At 35.5% G+C, this 12798-nt stretch overlaps 2 long non-coding RNA genes across 3 annotated transcripts; both read left to right on the forward strand.

Moving 5' to 3' along the window:
- Positions 1-388: 388 nt before the first annotated feature.
- Positions 389-12798, forward strand: LOC126655010 (uncharacterized). 2 transcript variants are annotated; one of them, XR_007632843.2, is made up of 3 exons: positions 389-541; positions 653-746; positions 12492-12798. It is a non-coding gene; the product is annotated as an uncharacterized LOC126655010 (long non-coding RNA). The 2 variants fall into 2 exon arrangements; XR_007632842.2 differs by lacking the exon at positions 12492-12798 and adding an exon at positions 3493-3796.
- On the forward strand, positions 4784-6241 carry LOC130015744 (uncharacterized). The gene is made up of 3 exons (XR_008791120.1): positions 4784-5025; positions 5115-5189; positions 6114-6241. It is a non-coding gene; the product is annotated as an uncharacterized LOC130015744 (long non-coding RNA).

The following is a 12798-nucleotide window of genomic DNA, read 5'->3' on the forward strand; positions in this document are numbered from 1 at the left end:
AAAGAAAATAAAATAAAATATTGGAAAGTCCCGAGCTAATCAATTTTACGATAGAGATCGTAAAATAAATTTATGGATATAAAATTAAATTTCGTGAAATTTAGACAAAAATATTTTATTAATTAAGCGGAATTTGGATATTCGGAAAAAGAAAATTAAATAAATAAATTATTGGACTTGGATCGATAAATAAAATGACAAAGTTCATTATTTATCGCTAACGGATTATCGTCAAAGTTTTGTAAATTTACGAAACTATTTATCGTAAGCACGACGGGTAATTAAGAGATCGGGTTAAAGTGTAATTAAGCCCTTGAGTTAAAATGGATTTTTTACCCTTTGATGACTTAATCAACTTGTTAAGGAAGGGATTGATGTTAGCTATCCTTATCATTTTGACTTGAGAAAAGAAAATAAACCCCAAAATTTCTCATTTTCTCCATGGAGGCCGATCATCATCACCATCACCAACGTTCATCATTTCTCCATGGAATTTGAAGATTATAGAGGCAAAATGATCATAAGACAATGAAGACCCAAGGTAAGCTAACAATTTCTGAGTTCAATGGTGAATTTTTGATGGAAATTGGATTAGCAAGTGTTGAGGTTTTGAGATAGTGATGTTAACTTGGTATATTTGATTGTTTGTAAGGTGTGTATGATGGATTTGGAGCTAAGGTTATGGAATTTTGATGATGGTTCATGAAGACTTTGATTCGGTTACAAAGCCAATACATTAAGTGAAGGTATAAATCTGAGTTTTTGAATTTTGATGATGAAATTGGTTGAATTATTGATGATTAAAGCTGAGTATAAAACTGTTTGTGATGGTGTTAAGGAGTCAAGTTTGAGCTATGATTTAGGGGTGTTGTAGTCGGTATTAATGGCTGGAAATAGGTCGGAATGAAAGAGGGCATGTCGGACTTTACCACGGAAGTGGTGGTTCTGCTCAAATGAGCAGTACCCATCTGCTCCGGTGAGCAGAACATGGCTGCTCACCAGAGCAGATGCAGCCCTGTTTCTGGGCTGTTTCTGCCCAGAAACAGGGCAGCCCATGGGAGCTGTTTTGGCAGCTCCCAGGCGGCCGTACGCACCTCGGATTTGGTTCAAGTCTGAACAAAAAATATAGACGGGATGTTGATGAGTAAGAACGCACAATTAGTTTGGTCATTGGCTGTTTGTAAGCATGTCGTTTATCGGCCCAAAGTCGATAGTTAGTCTCTTTGGAAAAATAATTAATTTTAAGGAAAAATTATAAGAAAAATAAATTGGATAGTCGGAGGTGTAAAGTATGAATTATCAAAGTTAAAAAGGATATAGGCTTCGAAAAAGTCGAATTAAAAATGGATTAAACGTATTTTATGTTAATAAAATACTGTTTTAATAGTTGTGTTTGAGTTAAGTTTGAGAGCGGTTTCGGAGGTCGCTAGGATTATCTTTCATGTCTGAAATTGTACGTATGGCGTGGGTGCATGTCGGACTAAACCCGAACAACTCGGTTCTGCCCCACGAGATAGAATATGCCCTCCACAACAACCCAAAGTAGGCTTGTTAGGCAGTTTTAGGGGCTGCCAACAGTTTTCAAATGGTGCAGGATAGGCAGTTCGAGTGCGTTTTCTGACCCCCTACGCATACCGAATCAAGTTCGGACCTAAATGGAAATTGTAGACCGTATTACATAGATTAAATATTAACAATTTAATCACAGTTTTGATGCTTTAAGATGAGTGAATCTAAAGCTCAAAAATGCATGAAAAATGCTGAATTTGGATTAAAAAGAATTAAGGAGTCAACTTTGGAAATTCATTGTGAATAATCGAGATGTCAAAACTAGTCAAAGTCTTCACGGAAGTTGTAGATATGAATATGAAGTTTGAATATGTCGAGTTTGTTTCGAAAAATGATCATTGTACATACTCGGTTTTAAGGCCCAAAGTAGCAGCCCTAGTGGACTATTTGTGCAGCCTTAAAAGGTTAAATCAGAGAAACAACTTCCGACCCATTTTCCGACACCTTCGGGTACATTTCATGGTCTGAGACCTAAATGAAAGTTGTAGGCGACATTCTAAACTTTAAGAATGTCGATTTTGTTCAAGGGTCAACCCATTTTAGATAAGCGTTTTTAATGACCGAAATAGGTTGATCGAGCTAGTTTTAGATGCGTAATCGTAATTAGATTTGTTATTAATTCGTAGCGTTATCGAATTTGCGTAGACTCAACGAAGCGACTATCGACAAGGCTCGACGGGAACGGATCGAGATGTCTTCGTGTTTATTTGAAGAATTTGGATAGCAAGTGGTGAGTACACTTTAAATTACTCGCTAATATTCGTAGAGCTACGTATTTTAATACGAAAGCTATATGAATATTTTTATGTTTATATGTATGTTTTGAAAATGATGTTTTATCGTATTGTGCTATTTTGATAATAATACAAGTAAATGAAAAGAGTATATATATTTAAACACCGGGGATGGGTAAAGTAATAAAATGTGAATTGAACCAAATATAAATAAGAAAAGTACAGTACATTCCTATATGTACTAATAAATCGAATATCGAATAATATACAAGTATCAGATCAGATATGAATAAGGCAATATAGTACATTCCGATATGTACTATCAAACATAATAAATACCCATACGTGCGTGTGTTATAGAGGTATGCTTGTAGATTGTAATGTGCATGCCATGGTCCATAAAGGATCAATACAACAGAACGAAAAATACAAAAAAAACGTAAAATGAGAATTGTACTATGGTGCACAAAATAATAAGAACTGAGATACAAGGTTGAACTCGGTAGAATTATCCCGGGACCTGTATCTCATCCATTCTCGATGATAATCCTCGGAACTCATACGAAATAAAAAGTAAGTGTGATACATCGAGAATCAATACGAAACAAGATCGAGACACAATGTGAACAATTACTCCTATTAAATGTCAATAGGAATCATATGAATCGACAGTTAAGTTCAAAAGACCTGCAGGGTGCAGAGTCCGAATGCAGACACGAAGGTAACTCGGTTGAACTATCTCGGGACCCGTGTTTAAGGAGTAACTCGGTTGAATTATCTCGGGACTGTACCATATGGTTATGGGTAACTCGGTTGAACTATCTCGGGACCCAACCATAAGGATCAAGTCACAAGAGACTTGCCAATGATTTAGTTCGACTTAGAATCATGATGATATAAACTAAGATTTAAGATTCGGTCGAAAACTAATGAAACAAAACGAGAGAAGAAAAATATCAAAACCATAATAAGAAATTGAAGATGTCAAATACGTATAAATTATAAGTTTATGAAATAAACAAAGAATTATGAAGGAAAATAAAGAAGATACGCAATATGATGTCAAAAGATTATTTTTGATATATAGAAAGGATTTTCAATGGATTTTAACCCTTTATGTGATATTGCGTGTAATTTTGGTGAACTCACTCAGTTTTATACTGACCCCATTGTTCCTCCCATTTTTCAGGGATAGTATGATATGATTTGAAGAGTCAAGCTTCCGAAGTTTTAATTCTCGGAAGTCATTTGCACAAGAAGTGAAAGAAGGTTTTCATTCTAGCGGTCCGCAGTAGTCTAGATGTTTTTTTTTCTATGTATTTGTCTAGCGCATTTTAACTCTGATATTTTTGTAAAATGGGGTCACATGTATTTTGATATATGAAAAATGATTTGATTTGCGAAAAATTTACACAGGATTTTAGGCTTGCTACGGGTTTCGGAGCTACCACTCCCATTCCCTAGCGCCGGTCGCGACTCATAAATTTGGGTCGTGACAGGACCAGAGTTTGATGAGCTATATGAGCATGTTCACGAGCACTTTGGGACGCTCACTATGATGGCTCGTAGGATCGAGGCTGACCGCGAGTGGGATGGCAATCTTGTTCGATCCTACTTTTTCAGACGTGCGTTCTATCCAGATTATACTAGTCGATCTTCTGGTATTAGGACTAACCCCCACTCTGTGCATAGTGGCGGAGGCAACTCCAGTAGAAGAATTAGGGGTCGATACACAGACATAGCTATTAGGAAACCTAGTGCCCCACATTAGATAACCCCGGTATTAAATGATTAATATGCTTTGAGTATTTGTGTTTATATGTTGCATTGTTGTGTATATGTTTACTGCATGCATAATAGAGCATAACGAGTAGAATGTACCTATAGGATAATACCTCAGATAGGTAGGTGTAATACCCCGTATGTCTGACGTTGCTAAAGTAGGCAACGTGTACAAATTTAAACAGTTAAAGCGGCCAAAAATGGAATTATTGAGAAATAATTAAATAAAAGAAGACCCGAGTAGGTCGACATTGGAATTTTAATAAGGAAATTTTAATAATAATATTCCACAAGGAAAATGGAACTGGGATAAAGATATAAATGTGAGAAATGTGGATAAAAGTCCACTTTAGCTCAAAAATTGGAAAATAAGCGTTTAGTTCCCGGAAAATATAAATTAAATAAATATTTGACGGGAATTAGTATTTATAAAAATAATATCGATAAATTGATTATCGATAATTATTAAAATGACAATTGGACGAAAAAGTTGGAAAAAATGCATTTTAGCTCAAAATGGAATTTGAGCGTTTTTAGCTGAAAATTGCTAAAATAAATTATCAGAGATGGAATTGTGAGGTATTAAGGTGATATTATTTATTTGGAAATAAATAATACAAAGTTTATCGAGTTCAAATGATTAAGCGATTTACAGACTAAATTGGACGAAATAAAAGTTAGAAATTGAAAGGTATGGAGGTGGCAACCCTAAGGACCAAAGAGAGACTTCCTCCATAATTATAAAAGGCATTTGAATTGAGTTTAAACTCAGATTATCAAATGCTCTCAGCCCTTAAGAACACCATCATCTTCAACCTTTGAATTTTCATGTAAAATCTTTGATTCATCATAACTTCTTCAATTCTCAACGGAATTGAGCGATTCTCGCGGCCACGGAACGAGGAAGGGATCCTCTACTAGATTATGGATTCAATTTGAGGTAAGTTTGAATGTTTCTAGTTAGGGTTCAGAACTGCAAATTCGGTTTTGGTGATTAATTTAGGATTTTGGTGGTTTTAATGTTCAAAGGTGATGGTGAGCTTATATGAAACACTTTGATGGTGATTTTGGATGCTTAAACCTTCCGCAAAGTCATCAACCAAGGTAAGATGAATTTTTTAAATTTACTAAGTTAAGATAATGAAATTGGGTGAAGAATTTCTTGAATGAATTCGGTAATTTCATAAGGATTAGGGTGTTTGATAATTGATAAATTTGGCTTAAAGAACTGTGTTGATTGTTGCTTGAATAATGAATGAAATTTTGATTAAAAATATTGACTAAGGTTCAGCCATGGAGCTAAAATGGTAGTGTGAGATTCAAATGATGAATATGAGCTTTGAATTTAATAGTTAGAGCTGAAATTAGGCTGTGATTGATTGATAAACCTTGGATGAAATGTTGATACATGATTCGGCCAAAATGTGTAGTTTATGCCTAAGCATTTTGAATGGTGTTTAAACATGAAATGAATGTGTTTGTGGTGAGAGATGAGGGCTGCTATTAAGGTATGCTAGCAATAGGTTTCAAATATCGACGAGTCATAAGTTACGAGTCAAGTATGCGCGAAATAATTTGACGATGTTGTTGGAATTATCGCGCTGCGGAACATCCATATTGCAAGGAAAATATCTCGAGCTATATAGCTCCGAATTAAGTTCCGTTTGTTGATACGGAAACTTAAAGATGTTTTCTATAAATGTCTAGGTATAAGTATCTGCTAGTTCGGCCTCTAAGTGGCTCAAATAAATCGAAACATTATGTCGCGCATAGCAGTTCTAAAATTTGGACAGCCCAAGTTATTAACTTTCAAGCCGAATTGCGATACATTCGGGTACTAATCTCAGTCCGAGACCTAAACGAAAGTTGTAGGCGACATTCTGAACTTTAAGAATGTTAATTTTGTTTAGAGGTCGGACTGTTTTAATTGAACGGTTTCGAAAGCCGAAGTTGGCTAGAAACCTAGTTTTGGATTAATTAATTATAGTTAGATTGTTATTAATTCGAGCTATTATCGAATTTATGTAGACTCGACGAGGCGACTACCAATGGAACCCGGAACTTACAGAACGCGACATCGCTTAGCTATTATCAAAGATTATGGATAGCAAGCTGTGAGTATATTTTACTCACTCTCATTATCGTACTAAAAACTATTTTATATATACTTTATATATTATTATTATTAAATGCATCGCATTAGTTATTTGAGTTGAATTGTTTGATTTGGATTGTTGGTATATGATTGAATTATATTCAACTTGTTTGTTTATGGATTGAACTACATTGTATTGGATTGACTTGTTTGATATATGAATTGTATTACTTTGCTTATGACTTGTCGATTATTTGCGAATGTGAATTTGTATACGATCCGAAGAAACGAGCTACCTATTGGGCGTCAATAGGCCGTGTGATCACCGGTGTTTATAAGAGTCTAGATATTCGTACAGTGAAACGTTTGATATGAGCTCATTAAATGTTGATCATATATATGATTATGAAATGGAATATTTTTAGGTATCGGAAAGGAGGATTATAATTTTGGCAGATACGAGGTAACTCGGTCGAACTATCTCGGGACCCGTATCTAGTGGGTAACTCGGTCGAACTATCTCAGTGGCATGAGTAACTCGGTTGAACCATCTCGGGACTATGCCACGTGGTAGCGAGTAACTCGGTTGAACTATCTCGGGACCGTACCACTTGGATTAAAATGATTTTATTTGAATACGATACATATTAGGAAAGGTTAAGGAGTTTAAGATTAAGGTTTCGATCGGATCAAATACTTGTCTTAAATGAACTGTTGGAATTACTGTGATTGTATATGTTGGAATTGTTTGAAAGTATGATTGTATAAATATTTAAAAATGTTTTTAAAATGCGATGCTTATTTTGATAATATGAGTAAAGTATGACTCACTCAGCTTAATAGCTGACCCCCCAATAGTGTGTTTTTCAGGTACCTAGATTTTGAACTTGGCTAGAAGTCAGTCTTTGACCGGAAGTCCCTTTGGCTATGTACAGTCTCGACTTCCATAATTGATGCAGTAGTGTAATGTCTGACCAGTGTCGTAGCCTAGTAAATTAATATGTTTTTCATTGTTTACAGTTGTTGTCAGTGTGTTTATGTTTGTTTTGGCTACGATTGTCATATTTATTCCACGGAGGTAAATTCCCGTGAGGTGTATGTAACACTAGTATTGTACGCCGGGTTAGTACGTACAAGGTACGGAAACGATAGGCCCGAGCAAGTTGTATTGTTTTACCAGTGTATATAAACGCTTCCGTTTGTAAAGTCTTTGTATGATTGTTATTTGCGAAAAAGTTTTAGCGATTTTCAGGCTTGCTACGGGTTTTGAAACTACAATTCCCATTCCCTAGCGCCGGTCGCGGCCCTCGATTTTGGGTCGTGACAATAGGGCCTATAGGAAGCGATATTGACAAACACGCGCTTCAAAAAAATATATATATATAAACATAACTTACGAAAACAATAATATAATAAACACCACATAATACATTTGTCGTGAACGTAATTCCTATATTACGTTCTAGAAATTGAGAAGAAAGAGATGGGTTACTAATAGGAAATCGATATAAAACATCGGTACATGCGTCTGTATGTGACGTGATACAGAATATTGAAGAAGTGGATGTGGTGATTACAGCAATAGAAAATTTTAAATTGAATTGAATTATCGGAGAAATGGAGAAAGAAGTGATGTGACAGTAGAATAGTCAGTAAAATGACAGAAAGTAACAGTAATACAAAAATTTATAATGTATCCAATAACAATAAAGAAAGCCGTTGATAGTCGCAGAGTGTACGATCTGGAGTAAACTTATGTTTTATGAAAAGTATGAAGATTTTTTAAGATTTTTCAAAGTACGATTGTGCTCAGACATCGCATATGACATTGTATAATCATGATAAGAATGCATAAGAAAATGATTTTCAAAATTTTAGATCATGCATCATATCTTTGTAATGGAAAAGAAAATGTAATTTTGAGCAACTCTTGGTGATGAGAGGTGTCATCACTCTGAGCTACAATTGTACTAACGATTTTAAACGATTTATGAAAAGTGATTTAAAGTGCTAGCTAGCCAAAAAGATGTTTTCGAAATCGTATTGGTTTTGTAAGTGAACTCAGATGTGAAACTCTGCGACAGATAATTAAAGGTTCCTAATAAATAAGAATGAGACTTGTAAAACAAACCCCAATAATAGAATAAAGCCACGTTAACGATTAATTACAACAAAGCTAGTGAAGCTAAAGGAGAATGTGAATAAGGAGTTATCGCCGCAGAGCATACGCAGTTAGGATGCGATGCGCTGACAATGTCTGAGGATACAATATATATCCTCATGCTAGAACAAATGATGAAATGACAGAAAGTCATATTAGACGAAAGAAAAGTAAAGGATACGAAAGGACGAAGAATACAATGATTATCTTTATGTCGAGATAAGTAACATAACGAACGAAAAACATACTAGAGATAAGAAATTGAAAGTATAAAGGACGAGAAGACGATAATATGAACGATGAAGCAGATGATTTTGCAAAATGTGAAGGTTTAAGGTTAGACAGATCAAGGGATAATGATGTTAGTTGACAGATATTTCTGAAATCACTAATATCAGTATTAAGAGCTACAGATTGCATTAACAGAAAAGAGAAAAGTTAAGTTGTAAAATTCTAGCATAAAGAGAAAAACACACGTATAGGCATACGTGTCAGTAAACGTAAGAATTGTAGATAATATGAAAGAAAGTATAATGAGGAAACTCATATACCCTCAAGATTTAGTAAGATAATTAGAGAAATGAAAGTTCTAGAGGTACGTTAGAAGAGTTATCAGAAAAGAGCGGTAACAGCAAAACTGTTATAAACAGAGGAAAGGCGTAAAAGATACAATAAGTAAAGAGCAAGGTGACACTTCATTGCTATTGAACAGATAGGAGTAAACTATATCCAAGAGGCCATGATGTCATAAGGACGAGAGATGATACTAGTACAGAGAAATCAAGTTATTTAAAAGGACAATTAGAATCATGATATAAGTGCTAAGAAAACACTTTAAGAAGAAATGAGAGGCAGAATAAGGATAAGCTAAGAAATGATCATGACTAGTACTAAGACGACACCTTGAAAAGTGAGAATAAAGTCGTAAAATTATTTGAAAGTAAGAAACATAAATGTGAGATGAAAGAGAAAGTTGTTTATACAGTAAGAAGGAATGACGATAAAGGAAGCAAATAAGTTATTAAGGATTTACTGAATCAGTTAAAGATGAAATTAAGCGAAGCTTAGTCAGTAAAAAGAATCCTTAAGAAAGTTAAAATGTTAAGAAACATATGAGGTCAACGAGAATAAGGAATTGTGACGTAAAGAAGAGACAGTTTTGACTGATAAGTCAATAGGAGACTTGAGACGATCTTGAAGGATCAAATCAAGATAGGATAAGAAAATGAGAATACGAATAGTAACGGTCGAAGAAGACGGCTGTACAAGCTACACGATTAAAAGTAATGTAAAGCAAAACATTTAAGGTAATGGTAAAGGATGAGGGACTATAATCGACAGAACAACGTGAAGTTCATGATAGATTAAAGGAGCAAAGGAAAGAGAAATGAAAGATAGTGAAAAATGTATCAAGTTTAGCTACGTTAAGAGAAAATGAAAGTATTTAACATAGTGCAAGTTGAGAAAGATTGGTCAATGAGGAATGAAGTGTCAGACAATGATAGAAAGGAGTGAGAAATGACAAGAACCAGTTAAGAAAGGAAAGTGAAAATTACAGACGATAGAGATCATAACTGCAGGTTATGATTACGAGAGAAAATATTCATAAGAATATGCATAAAGTAAGTACGTCATTAAGATGAAATTGGCACGTCGTGACCATTCACGTATAAAGGAGACGAGTAGCAACCCTATGGCTACTAAGAATGAAATGATGAAACGAGAAAACATTAGATTATGATTAGTGACAACTAGGTGGCAATGATGTAAGGACTATGACATCAAGAATACGTCCAAGGACCATTCTATCTCGGAAAAGATAACAGATGAGACGAAGGCACCAGTAAGAGAATTCTCAACGACGTAACAGCAAGCAACTATTAAGGGTTGAATAAACAATCGATTAGCAACAAGTATAAAGTTATAGTTGTGCATGGAAAACTAAGAGTTAAGTAAAAGGAAAAGCTGTGATCAGAACGTATTAATGGACGTCAAGGAAACTGTAAAGATAAGTTAAGATCCCAACAAGATTTATGAATATTCGAGGACGAATTTTTATAAGGGGGGAAGAATGTAATACCCCAAAATATTTAATTAGCTAATTGGACCACGTGTCCAGTTTTGATTCGTCAGAGTGGTGATATCAGAAGAATTTCTGAAAAGATAAAGTAAATAAGTTTCAAGTAGGTCGGTTTTGAGAAATTAACTATGAGAAAATTAAGGTTAGATTTCAATTCTAAAGTTAGAATTGGAATTAAAAGAAAAAATGTCAAGAAAAGTCCAAAATAAAGTACAGGGACCAAAGTGGTAATTTAGCCACTTTGTGTCGAAAATGGAAATTTTGGATTTTGACGGGAAAGTATTAATATCGAGTTTCGTATTATTTATTGGATATAAATAATGCGTATAAGTTATAATAAAAGGATTTATCGATTTAGTTATGGACTAAATCGTATAAAAGAAAAGTTTAAAGGATAAATGATAGTAAACAAAAAGAACAAGGATCAAAGTGGCACTTTATCCGAATTATATAAGAAAAGAAAGATGGAATTTGATACAGAAGGAAGGATCGAGAGAAATGAGAAAACCTTCAACGATACCGTCGTTTCGCCGCCATTTCTCCGTTCGACGTCCGATTCAAGCGATTCAAGCGGCGATTTATTCAGAATCGAAAGCTCTATCATCTCCGGCCATTAAATTAAGGTAAGCGGTCGGTTTTTGGCATGAAAATGATGGGTTTGTTGGCTGTTTTAAAGGGAATGAGTTTTAGTATTGAAATTGATGTTTATGGATCGTTAATAGCGTTTTGGTGAAAACGGAGTTGTGGGTATTGAGTGTGGGTGTGTGAAGCACGTCGGAATGGTGGTAAGACCCCGGAAATCGCATTTCCGGGGCTTTGCACGTGGTGCACGACCGTTCACGTGGTGCACGACCGTGCACCACGGGTGCACGAACGTGCACTAAAAGTGCACGAACGTGCACCTAGCAAGGTGCACGAACGTGCACCTAGCAAGGTGCACGAACGTGCACCTGAAGTGCACGAACGTGCACTCTTCATGGTGCATGAACGTGCACTTGGTTGCACGATCGTGCACCCACCGAAGGGCACGCCCGTGCACCCCGACTCACCCCCACGCATATGTGAACCGTATTCTACCTAGGTATTCGACGTTTTTGAGTATTTGACTTTAAAAGACGAGTTTTGGACTTTGAGAATCACAAGTCTCAAGTTAAGCTTGACGTTTTCGATAATGAACGGTAATGGAGAACGCTAAGTACGTTATACGGTTCTCTAGAATGAGAAGTAGTATTCGCTAGGTCGTTGATACGACTAAAAGTTACGATATACATAAATAAGTATAAGAATGAAACGAAACCCTAGAATTTAAAAGTAATATACGTGTAACAATACGAGATTGATATCTAACTATTAAACGTTAAATTATTGTGCATCAGACGTGTCAGCGAGCAGGGAGGTCAGTGGACGTGGGATAGCAAGAGCATATCATTACATTGACCACGTGATTGATTGGATTTTGGTTTCTGTGAGTTGTATTTACTTTCGTGTATTATATATTAAATATATTTTATATAGATACATATATACTGTTTATACGCATCGCATGTTATATAATTTGATTGAAAAGTTATATGTTTCTATTAAGTTTATATACGAGAACTAGTTTTCGATCCGAAGAAAATAGCTACCTATTGGGTGTCAATAGGCTGTGTGATCACCAGTATCGAGTCGGTCTAGTGTGTTTGCATTTGAGAAACGAGTTGATATGTATAACACGATATGAATATGAAATTTGAGATTTGAGGTATAGTTTGATACGAGTGAGCACTCTGCTACGGTGTAGTCTGGAGTCCCCGTATCTAGTGGGCTGGGCCCACTAGTGGGTTGGACCCACCAGTGAGTTGGACTCACAACTTGAGATTTACGATTGGGTTGAACGATATATGATTATTCAAGAGATGAGTCGCATGCTAGGATATTAGTTTCGTATGGATCGAATACATGTTTATATGTTTTATATTATTTTTTTCTTGAAATGTGATGCTATGTTTTTATATTAATACCGTTAGTAAATGTCAACTCACTCAGTATTTTTCCAAATACTGACCCCTCACCTTTGATGTCTTTCAGGTACTTAGAGTGTGGACTTAGCTAGAAGCTAGTTTTGGAATCCGAAAGTCAGCCACGTATGTATATTTCTTTGACTTCTGTAGTGCTGCAGTAGTGGTCCCGCGTAGACAAAGTCGTAGCCTAAACAGCAGTACATTTTGATTGTACATATTATTTGATGTCTTGTTTATATTTTTGTAGGCTACGTGTATTATATGTGGTTCATGGCCCCAGATGCCGGTGACATGATTTGAGACACTAACTGATGTATATAATACCGCGAGGCCAGTTCGTACGGGTACGGTAACTAGAGCCCGCGAGGTTAACA

This window comes from Mercurialis annua, linkage group LG7 (assembly GCF_937616625.2).
Source record: "Mercurialis annua linkage group LG7, ddMerAnnu1.2, whole genome shotgun sequence".
NCBI lineage: Eukaryota > Viridiplantae > Streptophyta > Magnoliopsida > Malpighiales > Euphorbiaceae > Mercurialis > Mercurialis annua.